The sequence below is a fragment of the Crocuta crocuta genome, unplaced genomic scaffold (assembly GCF_008692635.1).
Source record: "Crocuta crocuta isolate KB4526 unplaced genomic scaffold, BGI_CrCroc_1.0 scaffold263, whole genome shotgun sequence".
Taxonomy (NCBI): Eukaryota; Metazoa; Chordata; class Mammalia; order Carnivora; family Hyaenidae; genus Crocuta; species Crocuta crocuta.
Window position 1 is genome coordinate 2,764,541 of NW_027529541.1, and position 19,798 is coordinate 2,784,338.

Here is a 19,798-nt window from a genome sequence, read left to right on the forward strand (position 1 = left end):
AGGAAGGAAGGAAGGAAGGAAGGAAGGAAAGGCAAGGCAAGGCAAGGCAAAGCAAAAAAAAGACCTCGTTGACAGATCATGTGGTAGGAACCCCTCCCTAAGGAGAGAGAAAAAAATTAAGAAGAGAGGAGAGAAGACTTCAAGGTCACCTAGATATGCACCCAGGTGCCTACATCCCCCATGTTCTTGTAAACTGAGACAACTTAATCAGACTGCATGTTTATGTGTGTTACCATATATGAGAGACAAAGAGATAGAAAATGTATTTAAAAAACTATGCCATGTGATGTGGGCCGCTCAGTTCTTTGGGTACGAACCCAACTGAGCAGTGCTGGCACGAATAAAGTTGCTTCTTGGAAAGAAAAGCCTCGGTGTCACGACTCTCGGTGCGAGAATCCTGCAACAATCTGAGAGATAAAACAAAAATTTGACTTTGGACCAGCCACTTAAGCATTCAGCTTCAGTTCCTTTCTCCATAAGGAAACCCATTCTCTTCCCTCCTCAACATGTTGTGAAGACTAAAAAAGACATATTGCCTTTGATTTCGGTGTCAAATCTGTAAATGAAATTGCTTAATGAGCTATAAATAAATCTATGATGTGAGATTTTGCTAGTGTATTGGTACACAGAACTGACTGAAGTAACACCAGATGAATCTTGTTGTTCCCTGGACTTATGCATAAAGTATGGATAAAGTATAAAGCATGTATAAGGTATGTATAAAGTATGCATTCATATTGAACAGGTTGTATTGACCAGTTGATATTATTAATATATACAAGAGCTTTTATTAAGGCACAAGTCATTAATGGTACAGTTAGTACAATTAGGCATATCAACCTGGGCAAAAGACTTAGGCACCATTCTCTGAAAAAGCTCCAACCCCCATTCCTTTTAGGAATGTGAAGGCAGACTGGTATGTATGATTAAGGAGCTCCATGCCATGAGAAGCAATCTCTTTAACAATTCTTCTCTAGACCCAGCTCAGTTTCAGGCTTTTGCTCCTTAATTTCTACCTGATTGTGTTACTTACCAGCTATGTGACCTTTGGTAATCTATATTATCGATCAAAAGTTTTTTCCTATTTGAAAGAATAATATATAAGACACATATCATATAAATGTAAAAATTATTTAACTCATAAATGAGCATATCAGTAAGTTGGTAATGTTAGTTCAAAAAGCATTTGAAGACTGATTGTATATTGTCATTAAAAATAATGAGTTTAATTAATAATAATGTATCAGTAGTAACTCAGCAGTTATAAAAATGTACCATTTAATGTAACATTTTAATAATTGGGGAAACTGGGGTGGAGGGAGTCTAAGTTCTACAGGGCAATAAGTTCATATCCTTGAGTTTGTTTATTGTAGCAACACTTAAATCATTTGCATCTCTAGTAGATAGAAATCAACAAGTTAGCATATAACTTTTCACTGTCAGTACTTTGATCAAATAGTAACTACCAGGGGCGCCTGGGTAGTTCAGTCGGTTAAGCAACCAACTTCGGCTTAGGTCATGATCTCACGGTTTGTGGGTTCAAGCCCCGCGTCGGGCTCTGTGCTGACAGCTAGCTCAGAGCCTGGAACCTGCTTTGGAATCTGTATCTCCCTCTCGCTCTGACCCTCTCCTGCTCATGCTCCCTCTCTCTCTCTCTCTCTCTTTCAGAAAAAAAATAAAAATAAAAAAATAGTAACTAGCAATGACAAAACCAATTATGTTCTCTTAGAAATAAATAATCTTGTGTGACCTATTAAATAGTACCCCAGTACTAAATATTATGGGCAAAAATAAGCCGATTTAGAAGGACATGCTCATGCCCTTTGCATTATTTTTAAGTTTTGCATACGTTTTTCTATCCCCCCTCCTCTTCCCCCTCCCCTTCCTCCTCCTCTTTCTCCTTATTATCATCATCATCATCATCATCATCATCATCATCATCATTCCTTTCCTTCTTGACCTTTCTATCTCCAGCATAGTGTACCACAGCCATGAATTCTGACTCAGCCTTTCAGCTTTCTTAATATTCATGGATGCTTTCCAGTCTGGTGCTGAAATGGCCCTTACCTTGGTTTATGCTTTTGGCATTGACATCCAGGGAATACTTCTCTGTTTGCAATTCTTTGCTGGCCTAGTGCCCACCTGAAGTATGATGTCAGGGCCTGGAAAACTGCTAAGCCAATGCCTCAAAAGAGGGACAAGAGACTGCAAGAGCCAAGAGTTCAAAGAAATGTAAAGAGGATGAGTCTAGTAAATTTAGTTTTTGCCCTGCTTCTATAGTTACCTGCATTTCTCCTTGCTCAATGAAACCAGAGATTCAATGTATGAAGCAAATGTAGTTGGATCTGAAATAAGTTGTTCAACCAACTTTCTTAATGCTAACTATGTAAAATTCTTGGGAAAAGTCTGTGTGAAAGACCAAAATAACATTGGACATTTAATAAAAGATGAAATAGCCATGACAGACTAAAAAAGCATCCTGAACTGATGAACATTAAGAGCAAATACCTGAGTTCTAAACTCTATCACACAGTTAGCAAGTTAAAGGTAAAGCTTTGAGTTCAAACAGAAGTTTGTGTCCTGATTATACCAATTATTACATACTAAGCTTGAACAAGTTGCTTAACTTCTCCTAGTCTGTTTTCTTATAAGTAAAATGGGGGCCATAAAAGTACCTAGCATTATATATGCTGATGAGGTAAGGCCTTTGAGAGATAATAAACACTCAAATCAGGTCAACATAGTTTTGGTTAACATATTTGATTTTGAAAGGCTTTTTACCCTCTCTGAGCCTCAGAGCTGTCATCTGTTTAATAAACATAATACTCTCTTGACTGCCACTCACAGGTCATTGGAAGGTCAAATGTCCTATATTCCTCATAAGATGTCAGTCTTAAATAAGGATTTGAGGATGTTGTGGTGTCATTACACAATTGATCTAGTATTTTAGAGTAGCATTTTATTTCACATAAACATGAAAATCTTTGAGAACAGATGCATGTAAATATTACATTAATCATAAAATAAAATGAGGAATTAATGGGATTTTAAACATCCAGTGTCCTTTAAAGCTATGGCATCCCACCCCTACTCCCTCAATTTTTCCAAAGAGAATAGATTTATTCTCTTTCACCTTTTAAGAATACATATGTAGGAGACTTTGAGAGGCAATAATTTCTTGAAAGCAATTGAGTATTTGGCAGATATAAAGTGTTCCTGGATGCAGTATCAGAAAGCAAAAAAGGAGCTATGGCTAAATATTATGGGCACAAATAAGCTGATTTTTTTTCCCACAACTGATGGGAGCTACAAATGACAGCAACCTTGGAGGCAAATGGAGGCCAAATTGTTTATAGAAGTGCTGAGATTTGAGGAATCTCAAGTAGATTGGGATAGGCTATGAAAGGAAAATGTATCTTAAAAGAACAAAGGATTAAATCAAAAACAACTTTGGCTTTCTGTGATAATTACTAGAGCCCCATGTGTAGCAGGGCTAGTGAGCTTTTTGGACAGTTAGCCATGAGGGTTTAGTGTTTGTTTGTTTGTTTGTTTGTTTTCTCCTCAGACATGTGGTTAATACCTTGATGGCTTATGATACTACAAACAGTGTTTTCAGGCCATATGCTTCAGGGTCAAACATGGTATTAGTGTGTGGCTTGCTTTGGTGTCTCTACTGGAATGTAAGATTTGCCTTGGGTGGAATCACCAATATACTCCTTTCCCAATCAGCTCACACTCCACTTATCTAATTCTCTTCTACTACTAAGTTTCCTAATGTGACATCCAGACTAATCATTCAGAAACAAATCACCATGCTATCTATCTTAAATGGAGCAGGTGCTTCCGAGGCAGAAATTTTCAAAGTCTCAGAAAATGCACACAAACAGGCATTGAAACAGCAAAACTCAGACTCACACTGAAAAGATTTCAAGAGCCCTAAAGGATATTGCATTTGACTGTATGCTCACTTGTTGGGTATATTGTATGTGATTGTATGTGAATACATTCCATATTGTATATTTCAGATTCTATAGCAAGTAAAATAGGATGTCCAAGGAGAATAGATCAATTTAAACTGATTTGAAAAGAAATGCATTTTTCTGTTGTTGCCTACACTACCCCAGTCTTCCACTCCACGTATTACTCACAAGACATTATTTGCAGACCTCTCACAGCCTAGGGCTTATATACTCTTATGGACAATTCCAGGGTCACAGTTTTCCTTAGAGAAAAATACTTTGATTGTCATTGTCATGAAACCTTAACTAATTTGTTATGAATTTTATTGTATTAATCATTTAGGAGAAAGCCGGTCAATATCAAATGTAGCTGGAACATTTAAAATGTTATAAGATCAACTCCATACATCTTTTACCTTATGATTATCTGATTAACCAAAACCAGACCCTCCATTGTGAGAACTTCTGAGAAGAAAATAAATAAATAAATAAATAAATAAATAAATATCAGAGGCCATAGTTTTAAGAACAGGATAAGCCATAATTGGTAAAATTTATCTTAGGCAATCTTTCATTTCTCCTTCTACCTACCGTGAAAGGCCCTTTTCCCCTTATAGATTTTTCTTAGTATTATTATTATTTTTTTATTCTTAAGGTAGTTAACAAACAGTATAGTTTTAACTTCAGGAGAAGAACCCAGTGATTCATCTCTCACATATGACACCCAGTGCTCATCCTGAAAAGTGCCCTCCCAAGTGCCTGCCACCCATTTAAACCCCCTACCCCAATTTCCATCAACCTTCAGTTTGTTCTCTGGATTTCAGAGTCTCTCGTGGTTTGCCTCTCTCTCTGTCTTATTTTTCCTTCCCTTCCCGTATGTTCATCTGTTAAGTTTCTCAAACTCTATATATGAGTGAAATTATGATATATATCTTTTGCTTACTGACTTATTTTGCTTAGCATAATACCCTCCAGTTCCATCCACGTTGTTGTAAATAGCAAGATTTCATTCTTTTTCATTACTGAGTAGTACTCCAGTGTGTGTGTGTGTGTGTGTGTGAGTGTGTGTAACCACATTTCTTGTATCCATTCATCAGTTGATGGACATTTGGGCACATTCCAAAATTTGGCTATTGTTGATAGTGCCACTATAAACATTAAGGTGCCTATGCTCCTTCCAATAAATATTTTGTATCCTTTGGATAAAAACCTAGTAGTGCAATTGATGAGTCATAAGGTAGTTCTATTTTTAATCTTTTGAAGAACCTCCATACTGTTTTCCAGAGTGGCTGCACCAGTTTGCATTCCCACCAACAGTACAATAGTCCCCTTATTGATATTGATATTGATGTTCATGAAAGTTCAAACTATTATTGGTAATATGTATTTCACCTTCATTCCTGAAAGAGATTTCCACTGCATATCTAATTCTTGACTGGCAGTTCTTTCCCGTCAGCACTACAAAAATGTTGTTTCACTATCTTCTAGCTTTCATGTTATTTGATAAGAAATTCACAGTAATTGGAATTTTTCTTCCCCTACAGATAATATGTCTATCAAGCCCCCCTCTTTAATTTTGGTTTTTAAACACTGATTATAATATTTCTTGGCATAGTTTTCTTTAATTTTCACCTGCTTGGAGTTCACTGAGCTTTTTGAATCTGTAAATTTGTGTCTTTCATCCAATTGGAGTAGTTTTCAGCTATTAGTTCATCAAAACATTTTCTGTACTAATTTCTTTCCCTTCTCCTTTTGGGACTCCAGTCACCTGAATGTTAGACCTTTTGCTATTATGTTATAAGTCTCTGAGTCTGCTCATTTTTATTCAGTCTTCTTTCTCTGTTTTTCAGAATAGGTAATTTTATACTGATTTATCTCCACATTAATTTATTTTTATTTTCATTCTCTATTGAACTCATCAGATGAATTTTAAATTTCTATTGTATTTTTCAGTTATAAATTTTCTATTTACTACTTTTTTTAAATTTCAGTTTATCTGCTGAAAACTATCTTTCTATTCACTTTAAGTATGATTACCTTCACCTTACTAAGTATATTTGTAATAGCTACTTGAAAGTCTTTGTGTGGTAATTCTAATACACCGGTCATCTCAGAGTTGGCATCTAACAAATGGTTGTTTCTTAAAATTAAGTCACATGTTCCTGTTATTTCAGTATTTGAAATGATTTTGGATTGTACTTTGGTAATTTTAAATGTAATGTATAGATTCTGAGTCCTGCTAAAATATTCCAAAGCAAGTCATTTTGGTTTGTTTTTGTGTTGTTGGTGTTTTATTCTAGGTTCAAACCACAAGTTATGCCTTACTTTCTATGGGCAGTGGGTCTAATCTCAGTTCAGTTTTTAAAGCCTTTGCTCCATTGTCTTGATCTCACCACTCACATGCCACTGAGGGCCCTATCTGAAGCTTGGATGGTAACTTAAATCTTATAGTCCATGCAATGCTAATATTAGCCTGTCATGTGCTTATGTAGTTAGGGAGTGAGTCCAGAACCTGTAAAGTTTCATATGCAGAATGAGTTGATCTCCTTTTTCAACCCTACTCCTTATTAGAATTCTCCTGATACCCCCTGGCCTGCAGAAATCCACTTTCCCAGTTCTTTAGACAGACCGATGGGATTTCACTCAAAACTTCAGCTTCTCATGCTGCCACTTCCATGAAACTTTGCTACTGAGTCTTGTCTTTTGTGGAAAGTTGGGAGTAAAGACAGGAGAAAAAAAAATAATCATGGTTTTCTTCCAATTCTTTGCACTACAGCAGTCCATTTGCCCAGGTCATCTGAACAGAAAGGTAGGATTTCTATTGGAGTTTTTACTTCCATACAAATCCATGATGGGCTTTCCATTAAGTTCAAGCCAGAAGAGATAATAAAATGGGAAACTCACCAAAACCAGGTCATTTCTCCAAGTTTTGGTTCTGTTGTACAATCTCCCTATTATATCTCCTTTTTACTGTACTCAGGTATTTTTTATTCCTTTTTTATACTGGGTTTTGTTGTGATCTGCAAGGGAAATACACTTCATTGGCTAACTCAGGCTTTGTCAGAACTGGAAACGAGTGGCATTTAAAGACAAAAATTTTTTGGATAAGATTCTAATATATCTTGCCTGTGAAATGTTGAGAATTAAATGAAGATCTTTATCTAAAAGACTTTGTGATTGATCAGTGGAGGACAAAGAGGAGGAGGAGAAAATTCATTTGATTCATAGAATCCCAGCAATCTGTTTATGTATGCCTAATTAAAGATTGTGTCTTCCATTTCAGGAATGACAGTTTGATGGAAGTTTCTACAGGATAGCCATCTTTGAAGTGGGGAGAAATGTGATGCAATCAGTGTCTAAGAGGCATTGCCCAGGCTCTAGGGCATTATAAAAATAGAATAGCTATGAATAAGAGATTATATACAATCTTATTCTGGGGCCATGGGCCAGGAAGAGGACTCTGGAAAATGAGATTGAGTACAGAGCAGTGGCACAGGACTCCCAGACTCTGGTCTTGATAAGTTACACTGTGAAGCTTCTGCTTTCCTGTGTCAGCGGTTACATGAGTTCTATATTTCCATTCAGCTGGTAGAATTATTTTTTTTTCAACTTGAATTCTATTTGAGGAGTTACTACCCCTATTAAGGCCATGGTTCTAAAGCAGGAGGAATTATAGTCCCCAGGCATACTTGGCAATGTCTAGACACAACTGGCAAAATGGGAGAGGGGAGTGCTATTCACATGTAGTGGGTGGAGGACAGGAAAGCAGCTAAACATCTTACAGTACACAGGACAGTACTCCGCAAAAATCTTATTTGTCCCAAAATGTCAATAATGTCCAGACTGGGAAATCTTTTGCTAGAGTGAGCAGCATTTAGTGCCTCTCATCTCCACAGACATAGCTGGCAGAGAACCAACAGAATAAAATAGGATGTGACTTTCTGGAAAAGACAAAACTCTGGGGACAATAAAAAGATCAGTGATTGCCGGAGGTTGGCGAGGGAGAGATGAATAGGCGGAACACTGAGGATGTTTAGGGCAATGAAAATACTCTGAGGGATATTCTAATGATGGATATATGTCATTATACGTTTGTCCAAGCACACAGAATGCACAACACCAAGAGTGAATCCTAAGTTTATCTTTGAGTGGTTATGATGTGTCAATGTAGGTTCATCTTTGGTAAAAATATGTACCATTTTGGTGAGTAATGTTGATAATGTGAGAAGCTATGCATGTGTGGGAGCAGGAGGTATATGGGAAATCTCTGTAGCTCCCTCTCAATTTTATTGTAAACCTAAAACTGGTCTAAAAAAACAAAGTAGGTAAGCACATAACTTAGAGTAAAGAGCTCAAATAAAAAGAGGTAAGGGCACCATTCCCAGGAATTTGAAGCTGGAAGCCAGTACCTCACAGAATATATTGGAAAGAAATAAAGTCTCTGCAGATTTATAGTAATGAAGGTGGTAAATAAAGTGAACATTGAACACATTTGAAGGATGATTATAATTTCCTGCAAAAAAAAAAAATGAAGGCATTGTTATACAAAAATGATATCCCATAACAAATAGGTATAAAACAAGTACCACACAGGGCAGAAAAATCTGCATAATTTACCAATGCCAGGAGAGGACACAAGATGAGCTAGACCTATGTTAATTCTTTATGAGAAGAAAACAGAGAGTATATGCTATAGTTTACTGTATGTATATTATGTGTATGTTCCCATAGGCTTCCACAGTTACTACTGTGGAAAATTAAATATAGTTGCAAATTGTTTGACTATTCTTCCATTAATAAGTGGGCTCCATGTTGCCTCCACTTGAAATTTGGAGGGCTCTGTGATTACTTGATGAAGGAATATGCTTTCTGGGCTCAATCCTTAAGAGACTGATGGTTTCTACTTCCTGTATCTTGGAACACTCTTTATGAGAGCAGAATAACTATAAGTGAATTCTAATTTACCCTGAGATTGCCAGGCTGAAAAAGTCACATTTAGGTATTCCAGTAGATAGCCTCAAATGAGCCTAGTCTTCCACTCCTCCCCACCAAGGTGGCAGACATGTGAATGAAGACATCTGGGATCCTTTAGACCAACCTGTCTGTCAGTTGATACCATGGAGTCACTTCTGTAGACATTACATGAAAAGAATTGCCCTGCTGAGCTCTGCCTAAATTCCTGATCTGCAGAATTTTGAGATATGATAAAATATTTCTTGTTTTAAGCTTTTAGGTTTTGAAGTATCTGTTATATAACAATAGCTAAACAGAGAAGTCTTTTTGTTATATTTATAAAATAGCATATCAAGCAACTCCTTTCTAGGAACTGATATATATAAATATGAAAATTGGATGGACTGTATGTGACCATTAGAAATCTTTTCACAGAGAAAGAAAACAGAAGGTAAATACTCCATTTTACAGATTGTTTATTTTCATGAGGGGACTGTAGATTCCAGAACTGTAGTATGGACTGTGGTAAGAGAAGTAGTTTTAACTTAGGTAAAAGAGTAAAAAACAGAGTGAAGTTCCCACCAAGTATGGGAACCCTGCCCACTTAAATCAATTTGAAGTTAGAATTCTCTGTCTCTTATGCAGATGAATTAGGGAAATTGCTAACTGCAAAGATATTCTTTATTATTGTTTTTTGTTTGTTAATCTGTCATTTCCACCTATGAACTTTGCTGGAGCTTGATTTACTCTTGATTTTGACCCAAAAAAGAGAGACAGAACAGGCAAACAAAAACCTGTCTTTTTAGACTTTCCAGTGCTTGTGACTTTTTCAAAGAAGACGGTGTTTTTCTAGCTTGTTTGTGCTGATGGGGAAAGTGATTGTATTCCAGAATGTTGAGAAAGTGAACCAATGCCAGGGGCATGGGAGGTGGGGATTGGGGCAGCCAATTCTTGCTTCAGTAGCTAAGACATCACTGGCGACAGTAGCTCTTCCCTGCTTTGGCCTGTCCCTTGCAGTAACTCCATACCTGCAATATGTCCTTATTTTATCCACTAGAGATGTATAGAGCAGGTTTATTTTCTCTTCTTCCTATGAGGTATTCAGAATTAAATTCTCCTTGAGTTTTCTCTCTGTAGGTAAAACATTCTCAGTCCTTGACTTCTTCCTTGTGTCCCATAATATTCCTATTATCACTTAGTTTTCAAGTGTTGTGCTCAAACTGAACCAGGCAGGTACAACAGAACAACATTATCACTCTCCATCTTCTTGGCCACAATACATCATTGAATGCAGTGTAAAATGGGCTTTTTATTTAATAAGCACACTGTTAACCAATAATAAAAGGAAGTTATGCTCTACCTTTCACTCTTTGTTATATTTTTCCCCATCAGATATGCAGGAATCTGAAAAGATATATGAGTAAGTAAGAACTTTGTTCTGAGGAGTGTTTTTGGAGGCCATTGTGTGTGGGGGGGTGGGTGGCGGGAAGTGTGCCTAGACAATCACTTTTGAGAAAAGGATCTCTAACTACGTCAAGCAGGAAAATAGTTCTCTCCACTTCTGCTCTATGATTTTCATGTGAGCCAAAAGATGTAAAAGGAAAGAATAAAAATAGAAGTAGCATTAATGGCTGTCTTACGTATCCATATCTAGTGACATTCAAGTTTTTGTTTAGAGTAGGCTTAATTTTGTAGAAAAAGAAGTGGAAGAATGAATAGGTCAGCTTTAGTGGAATGTGTGCTTTATAAACTCAAGCAAATCAGTATCCAGACAGAGTGAGAATCTCTTACCTTCATGGAATGGGCAGCTGATAGCAAAATGATATCTTATTTCTCCTGCCAAGTTTAGATATGTTAAGCAGAGNAAAAAAGCTGTTTTGCAAAATAAATTAATGAACTGAAAAAAAAATATTATTAAAAAAAAAAAAAAGAAGTGGAAGAATGAATAGGTCAGCTTTAGTGGAATGTGTGCTTTATAAACTCAAGCAAATCAGTATCCAGACAGAGTGAGAATCTCTTACCTTCATGGAATGGGCAGCTGATAGCAAAATGATATCTTATTTCTCCTGCCAAGTTTANAATAATATATATTATATATATAATATGTACTTATTATATGTATATATGTACATATAAAAGCAGTAAGAAATTCTGTTGCCACTACTTCCACTCCTAGACCAAAGATGGAATAAACATTTTTAAATGAAGCTCCAAGCTAACCTGGCTAAGAGTGGATGTTTAGCAATTATTTTAAAAGCCCCAAAGGATTTTTAACCAGCAGGAAAGCACAGAAGACCAGTTCCTTGGTGTAAATGTCTGCATGGATGTACATTAAACATTGGTGTCCACTAGCAATAGAAAAAATTGTATATCCTACTATCATGAATGAGTATGCTTTTACACATAGGGGTTTACTTGCATAATTGTCTTCATGAGATCTTACTTCATCTATAGGCTACCATATTCTAAAAACCTAATAGTCTGTAAAGAATAAATATGTTTCCCTTTCTCAGCAGTCTTATTATAATGTTTATAGCCACAGGAGACTGTAGGTCTCCATTAAATGAGTCCATTAGCATGTATTGACAGCAGGAACATTAGAATAGACAAAACTTATGGTCTCACTCATAATATGGAACGATTATAACTTACATGTGGCAAACTATTTTTTTTTAAGTTTTGAGAACACTATTTTTATTTTGAGAGATAAAGAATGCATATATGAGTGGGGGTTGGAGGGTGGGAGGGGGAGGAGGAGGGGCAAAGGGAAAGGGGGAGAGAGAGAGAGAATCTTAAGCAGGCTCCACACTCAGCACAGAGCTGGACTCAGGACTCTATCTTATGACTCTGAGAGTATGACCTGAGCAGAAATCAAGAGTAGGACGCTTAACCAACTGAGCCACCCAGGTGCCCCTACATGTGGGAAACTTTTAAGATTGGTTATTGAACATACATATTAAAACTAAAAACTTTAAGTGGATATTGAGCTTTTCAGTGTAACAAAGTATATATAGTGAGACATTTCATGAGATATAGTCATAAAATATCATAGACTCTTGTGACTACTCTCAAATATAGCAGTTCTTTGGGGGTGACCAAAGACCTTTGAAGCATATTTGAATAAATACAATGGCTATCAACTTGAGTTGTGATGCTTGGGAAGAAAACACCTAGGGTACCAACAATGAAGATCATTTTTCTAGGTGACTGTAGTAGTTCAAAAGAGAGGAGTTCATTAGTCATACATTGAAGAAAATAAGAAAAGAGTTTTTGTGCTCAATGAATGAATCATTGCATTATGGCAGTGGTGCCAGATTATGGATATCTGTATCATGCTTCTGTGTGGTACAATGTTTTCACTTTGTTACCTTTAACATTGTTTCTTTTGTTCCTTTAAGTAACACATGTCATAAGGTCTATATCTTCTGTAACTTTTTAACTTCATTCAAGTCAGTGAATTTTTATAGAGTATATGCTATCAGCCAGAGATGTAGCAGTGAAGTGTTTAGACAAGGTCTTGCCCTCAAGAATAGTAAATATAACTGGTGAGATTCAGGCAATAGGCAAATGAATACCACCATGGTACATCATGAAAAGTGTGGTAAAAGAAATAAATATTACTTAATTGAAGAGAATAATGCTAGATACTAACTATGCATAGCTCTATGTATAATTGGGCATGTCCTGGAGGTATCATCTTACTGGCAAGGTGTTCTCAGCAATAGGGTCAATAGGAAGTTGTGGGGATTTCTTGTCATCTGTCTTGAAGCATTAGGATATTATTACTAAAAGCTCATTAATTTCCTTTAATACATTTCAATAGCTTTTAATAACCTTTACTAACTGCTGATTGACATTCTTTGAATGATGGTACCTTATCTATGTTTTTATCTAAACTGTATCTGAATCCATTTTCTCTGTTCTGTATCAGATTCTGCAATCTATGAAATGACTTCAAGTCCGCTAGCATCCTGAGAACATGGTTTTCTTTAATATTTAAAGAAAACAAAGGGACCCAATACCTGAATAACTGCCACAGGCAGGAAACTGAGTGTCCTCCTATACAGTGTCCTAATTCTCTAGGGACCCTATGGGTCCTGGCTGTTTGTGCATTCACACTCTGAGCTCCAGCAACTAATGTCTTCACCAGCTCCTGGTGTCTTTTCATTCACTTTTCCTCATATTTGTACTGTGTTTCCAAACGTTTCCTAGTGTTGCAGGATTTTTTACCTCATTACACGGGGTTCATTGTCTTGCCACTTCAAAGAATGAAGAGATGAACACAAAATGCAACGGCAAAAGTTAATTAGAGTATAAGATCAGAAAGGAAGAATAGTAGGAAAGAGGTCTTTACAGAGAGGGGACATGAGATGTGAATGCCACGGGACTATAGGCAAGGGTCTTTGTTTTATAAAGTTTTGGTCAAGCCCCCATCCCAACCCACCCCCACTCTCTCTTCCCCTTGTTCCTTCTCGGGCTTTACCCTTATTGACTTGATAGCTCTAGGTACTGGGTCCTCAATTCCTGATTGTCTGGGTTCCATTATATGAGGGGTGGCCTATGGCCATACTTACTTCTTTTGTCAAATTCCTTAGGAAAATCTGAGAGGTAGTAGATAGGGTCTGTTACATTCTTAAGAGGAGCTTTATGCCTGAGGGGGTTTGTTGAGGTCAAATCCTCCCAGCATTGTTCAAACTCTGTTTTTCCCCACCCAGGGACCTCAGGCCCTAAGCTTTCCCTCTCTGCCTACTGAATCCTATCTTTCTCTATCATGCTAGGACTTATTGCTCTGTTTATCCCAAAGTAAAATACTGTTTTTATTCCTAAAGGAAGTACTAACCCAAAGCTGATACTATTTATGATTAATCAATCATTGCTGAATACCTAAGAGGAAAATGAAGGGAAATTACATAGTAGCATAGTTGCATATCTGACATCATTAGTCCGCAACTCCATCAGCCTCATTTTATCATTTTTATAAGACCCTGTTTTTCTAAGGCTCCTTTCCTCAAAGCTTATAAAAACTCCTTAATACCTTTGTTTCTTGTTAGACTTAAGTTCCTCTAAGGCAGAAGTTTCTGGTCTGTCCTCAAAACTCCAAAGTCATTTCCTATTAGGTCAACCACAAATTTATTATGCAGAACAGTTTACCTCCTTTTATGTTTCTTGGCCAGAAAGTATTATAAATATTTTTCTCTGAGAAGAGTAATTGTCTTCCTGATGCGAATTCTGTAGCTTCCTTTGAATATGAAAATGGAAGAAGTTAATTGTTTTCATTATTTTAAATAGAAATGTTGTCTTTCTGCTGCATGCTTGGAAATACTTCTTTGCTCTAGATACCTCTGCTCTAGACACTTCTGTGGTCTTTTATTTATTTATTTTTTTCCCTAGTGCTTCAGACTGAGGAACAAAGGTGAAAACACAGGAGATGAGCAGAACGTAACCTGGAACATCGGGCAACCCCTGGGAGTACACCCTGGACCCCCTGCTTGCCAAGAAAAGGACAATTAAAGATCAAGATCAGATCAAGAAAATTCTGTCCTGGGGCCACAGATTGGAAAGTACAGGTAGAAATGGTGGATACATTAAAAAACAAACAAACAAACAAAAAAACAACTATCTGTGATAAGAGAGCAACATGCAGAAAATGGGTCAAAACTTGGGCAAGTGGGGTTTATAAGGGACTATGGAAAGCAAACCTCAGTGTGATACACAACTGGTATCCCCCTTACACATCCCAGCCATGTGCTCCTCATGGCATGAGTGGAACTGACACGTACCATACTCCTGTTCATAGTGGGATAGTAAGTAACTACACCTCTCAGGGACTATCAGCGCATCCAAGAATACCCAAGAAGCAATACTAACTTTTGAGTATGTTGGGACAAATGTAATCTCCAAACCTGCTAGTTGGAAAGTAAGAAAGAGAGCCAGTCTTTCCTGGATCTCAAGGAGGAATAGGGCTGGCTGTGGGAGGTAAGATGTTCCCATTAAGCATCTGGGGAGGGTTTACGATTGGGGCAAGATCCCTCTTTGGTAAACACAATCCCCAAGACTTTTCTTCTAGCAGGAAGAGCTTAATTGCTGCAGGCTGTTCTCATTCAGTTGCCTCCAGGTCTTCTTATTATTCCTATTCACAATAGACTATCAAGGTAGATCAAACTGACTCTTTTAAGACTTCAAAGAATGCTTCATTGTCTATAGAATCAAAGCAAAACTTTTAGAAAAATGGATATTTGGTCGGGACCTTTTAGGCAAAAAACAATGTAGATATGTAGATTCATGAACATTTTTAATCTATTAATTTGCTGAAGAGCCTGATTTCTCTGCTTTTTTTGATCTGCAACTATTACTAATAATGCTCCAAACCTCCATTTTCTCATCTGTAAAATTGAGATAGCAACAGTATCTAACTTAAAAGCCTCTCTTTGAAAATAAATAATGTAATATGTTTAAGCTTACAGCCGTTCTGTACTGATATGTAGTTTGTAGTTAATAAATACTATCTACCATTATCATCATCATCATTATCATCAATATATTGTATCACTTTTACCAAGTTTATCTAATTTAAACTAGACATTCTTGGTCTTTCCCAGTGAACTCCTAGAAATCATAATTCATTCTGCAATGACACAAGGACTCCAAATTAAACAGAATAATAAAATATTTGCTATGGATGAAACTATCCTTGTAAAACTCAAGGATATTAAGAATCTATAAAGGTAGATTTTGATCAGTAAGTAATATGCATATTTAAATTGAACAAGATTTTTCAAGTAAAGCTCAAGGGCAAATGTGGTTTTATCCCAGAAGAGGACCTAAAAAAATAATTAAATGATTATCCAATAATAAAACTGGACTAGTAAAAAGAAAATTGGGTATATGAAGTCCAATAAAGATGGCACGAAAATGAACATCTTACAACCATGTCTGTGTTCCTTAAGATTATACCTAGTGTCTATTTAAAAAGCCAAGTCATCTTTATTTCTAAAATATACTATTTCATATACTTAAGAATGTTATTATTTGCTAAAAGCTTTACACTATTTTCCCCATTTTCTACAACAAGTACAGAAAGAAGAAAATACAATTTTTCAACAAAGGAAATATAAGTAAAGGGAGGTCCCTTGACACACACAGGGTCACAGAGTTTGAGAAAGGCAAAATCTCAAGCTTCAAGGCTGGGACATTATTAGCCCATGTCTTAATCCTTTAAGTCATGGTCTCTGCCTCTCTGAGTGATGATGATTTAAACTACACCAAAAGGGCTATAATTCAGGGAGGTTGTCCAAATGCTCTTGCTTCAAAAGCCCAGGGGACAAAGAGGAAATAATTTTTCTGAAATTGAGATACATCACACATCAGGGCTTCGTGTCATTGTCCAATCATTTACTAGCTCTTATTTTTCTAGGGTTGGTAGTTTAACTGGAAAAATCCAGGACATTCTGTCATAAGGGAAACTGTGTTATACCTAGAAGAATAAGAAGGATGGGCAATGGTTGAGTTTAGAAGAGCACCTCCAAAAACTAAACAAAAACTATGCAACAACGAATCAAAGCAATGCCACCACCTATCATTTGACTATTAGAAGTTCACTTAGGTTTTTCGTATTTGTGGTTGTATCAAGTGCCAACTATATGCCAAGTGCTCTCACAGCCCTTTTGCATATATTCCTTCACTTATCCTTCACATTTCTCTGAAGAAAATATTCTTATTTCCACTTTACATCTGGAAAAAATGAGGTATGGAGAGGTTATTTGGTGCCCACACTTATAAAACTCTTCAAACACCAAAATGCCTATGAAAGGTATTATTTTTTTCTTAGCTAATTTCTTACGTATTCTCACATTCCTTCCCAAGGTTCAAAGAAAGGCAAACAGGTTTCAGGGAGGAAAGGCTATCAAGAAATTATTACACATCAACTCCTTTATACCACATATGATATTTTATACGTGACTTTGATGTATTAAAATAGTAAATAAACATTGTCATGCTTCATTTCTATATTTTTATTATTTCTTTGGAGGTTTCTGTTTTTGTACCACTGTAGAAAGGAACCCAAGCATTGCTGGAACAATGAAGTTTTTGCTAGTACTAATGGCCAAGGACACAACATATCCTCAGACAAGACATTAGAATTATGAGGAGAGCCTTATGCAGGTAGGAGAGAGAACTGAGCCTCTTTCAGGCTGGACTTTGACATTTGGATGATGAGATGTGTACTTCCTCATGGTAGGCTAGAATTTATACCCACACCCCTTCATCCTAATTTACTAAGCCCACATCACGTTTCAGACACTGTTCTAGAAACTGGTAAGTATAATCTTATTTGATATTCATAATAACCTCAATACCAGTCAACCTAATCTAGGTGACACCAAGGCTTATTTTTTATTCATGCTGTAGATCTAATGCAGATCAGCTGTGACTCTGCTCCACATTTTTGTTTGTTCCCAAACTTAGACTGAAAGAGCACCTTCCTGCTGGAAAGTTGCAGAGGAGAAAGAAACATGGAAGGCCACATGTTGGCCCTTAAGCACTTGCTCTGACATGGCATGCACTGCTTCTGCCCATGGTTTTTTTGCACAAATAAGTCAGATAGTCACTCCTTAATTCTATAAGGTAGGGAAGTATAATCTTCCTGCAGGGAGGAACAGAAAGAGAAAATGGAATAAGCAGCCAACAGAAATACAATCTACAGTGCACTATTTGGCTACTAAGTACTCAGTTCCTCTCCTACATCCCAAATACACCATTCTCCCTTAGGAGACAGCCTGAAAATCCCATCCAGTCACCAACCGCTAGCTGAAAGGACAGGGTGTTGAGGTGGGACACAATTTTCTCACCACAGACCTAGCTGTTGCTTCTCTTATGAACAAAACAATGTTATCTTTCCTCGTATACCCAGTATGCAATTGTGGAACAGAAAGAGAGTAACTGCAAAAACACCTCCCAAATAAAAAGGCGAAAAACATAAGGCACGTAGAAGTAACTTGCCCATAACAAGCCAGAAATAGCACTGGGAAGCTTCTATGAAGGAACCTTAACATAAATATGAGGAATATTCTTAATTAGGTCCTGAATCCATATTTTTACATTTTTACTTTTGTTAACATCAGCCCCCAACGTCTCATACAAATTCCTCTATTAGTCCCATAGGCTGTATTTTGCTCTGATGATACATTGTTTCAAAATCTCCAAAAATGGCTTAGGATGCTGGATGTGAAATGGGATTCCAAGAGGAATATTTGGCCAGTAGGATTGTGGTCAACCACAACTAGAATACAACACATTGAACAACACATTGTTCTTATGACAATGTAATGGCAGTTCAATGACATTCTAACTACCTCATTCAAGGTTAGACAAGTCTGTCTGACCAAAATCTGTGTCCATTCCACTACCTAATGCTTCAACTACATGGAGAAATATCAGGAGTTAAAAAGGAAGAAGCTTCTGAGAATCTTGTAAACCACAAAGTGACTATGGGTACTTTCACCATGTTAGTTGGAATTATCTAGATTAATGTTATCACTCCTTTTTTTGCTTCTAGTTTTGGTGATGTGTTGTTGGAGTGCTTTGGTCTTAACATGAGTTATACCTTCATGGAACTTCCATTTTCTTCAATTGCCTATTTTTGTGCTAGAGCACTGAAGAAGGTACCACGTCTCCCCAGTGGGAGGAGACTAGAACTGTCAGTGAGACTAGAGACCAGTCAGTGAGAGTTCACAAGGGTAAGGCTGGGAAAGATTCAGACTCCAGGAACAACTACTCCTTCCTACTCGTAGGTTCCCATTTTAGTGCCAGCTTTGGAGATCTGCGGGTTTACTTTCACTCAGGAAGGCTGTAGTGTTGCCAGGAAGGCACCAAAGAAAAACCAATCCTCTATCACAGTTTTATCAGGGGCCAGCTCTGATAGTCACTCAAAGGTCTTTTTGTGCTCTTTCATCCTCTCCCTAATACCAGAGGCCCTCTTTTGAACAATTTAATCTTCAAAAGAAAATTATATCGCTAGTTGAGTGGGCCTCTAGCCACACCTAATTGGTCTGTGGGAAACAAATGGCAACATTGGATAAAGACAACCTGGACGCTCCTGTTTGTCAGCAAGGTTGTTTTCAAACTGTAACCAGAGTAAATGCCTCAGCCGCTGCTTATACCGAGGCTGATGCCAGCATGTGGCATAAGGGAAATGGAGCCAGCTTTCATGAGATCCTTGCAATGGCTGGATTCCATCTCCCAGTTCGCAGCTCACTCCCCTCAGCACCAGCCTGATGTTTTCATAGGACTTTAACACTTGCTTCTCGCCTTGATAGTGTTTTCAAAGCTAGAAACACTTTCAAATCATTGTTTCCGTTTGAAACAAGAATGTGCCCTTAGTAAACCTAAATACCTTTATTTATATGCAGAAAAGCAGGGACAAATTATGAACAAACTACTCCTGAGCCCTACATGGGAGGTTCTTTCATGAGAGTAGAATCAAGAATTTCGCTTCAGCAGACCAGATCTCAAAACGTGCAGGGCTCCGTACATGCTTACTCCTGGTAGCCTCCCTTGGACCTCATAAATTGGTTAGATGCTCTTGTTTGCTGCTTTGTTTTGAAATTATTTATAGACCTACAAGCCTAGGGTATAAAGTCTCTCCTGTGATGATGTTTGAGCCCACTGAAACAAATGTTTTATTTTATGGCTTGTTTCATTCCTCTGTACTGGAAAACTGTCTGCCAAAGATGAGTTCACTCTATGCCTCAGAAGGAAAAAAAAAATCTGTCCCAAGAAGACAATATCAGTTGATGTCAGGACACTGCAAACTTGTAACCAGAAACTCGAGATATTATTGGGGAGACAAGATAACCATCAAAAGGAAAGCAGAAGAATAAGAAGTG

General features: G+C 37.2%; 1 long non-coding RNA gene across 1 annotated transcript in view; it reads left to right on the forward strand.

The window, feature by feature from the left end:
• Positions 1-14,498, forward strand: part of LOC144229344 (uncharacterized) — a 224,298-nt gene extending 209,800 nt beyond the window's left edge. The window contains exon 4 of the long non-coding RNA XR_013334466.1: positions 14,304-14,498. This is a non-coding gene — a long non-coding RNA (uncharacterized LOC144229344). The remainder of the gene's footprint in view (positions 1-14,303) is intronic.
• Positions 14,499-19,798: the final 5,300 nt, after the last annotated feature.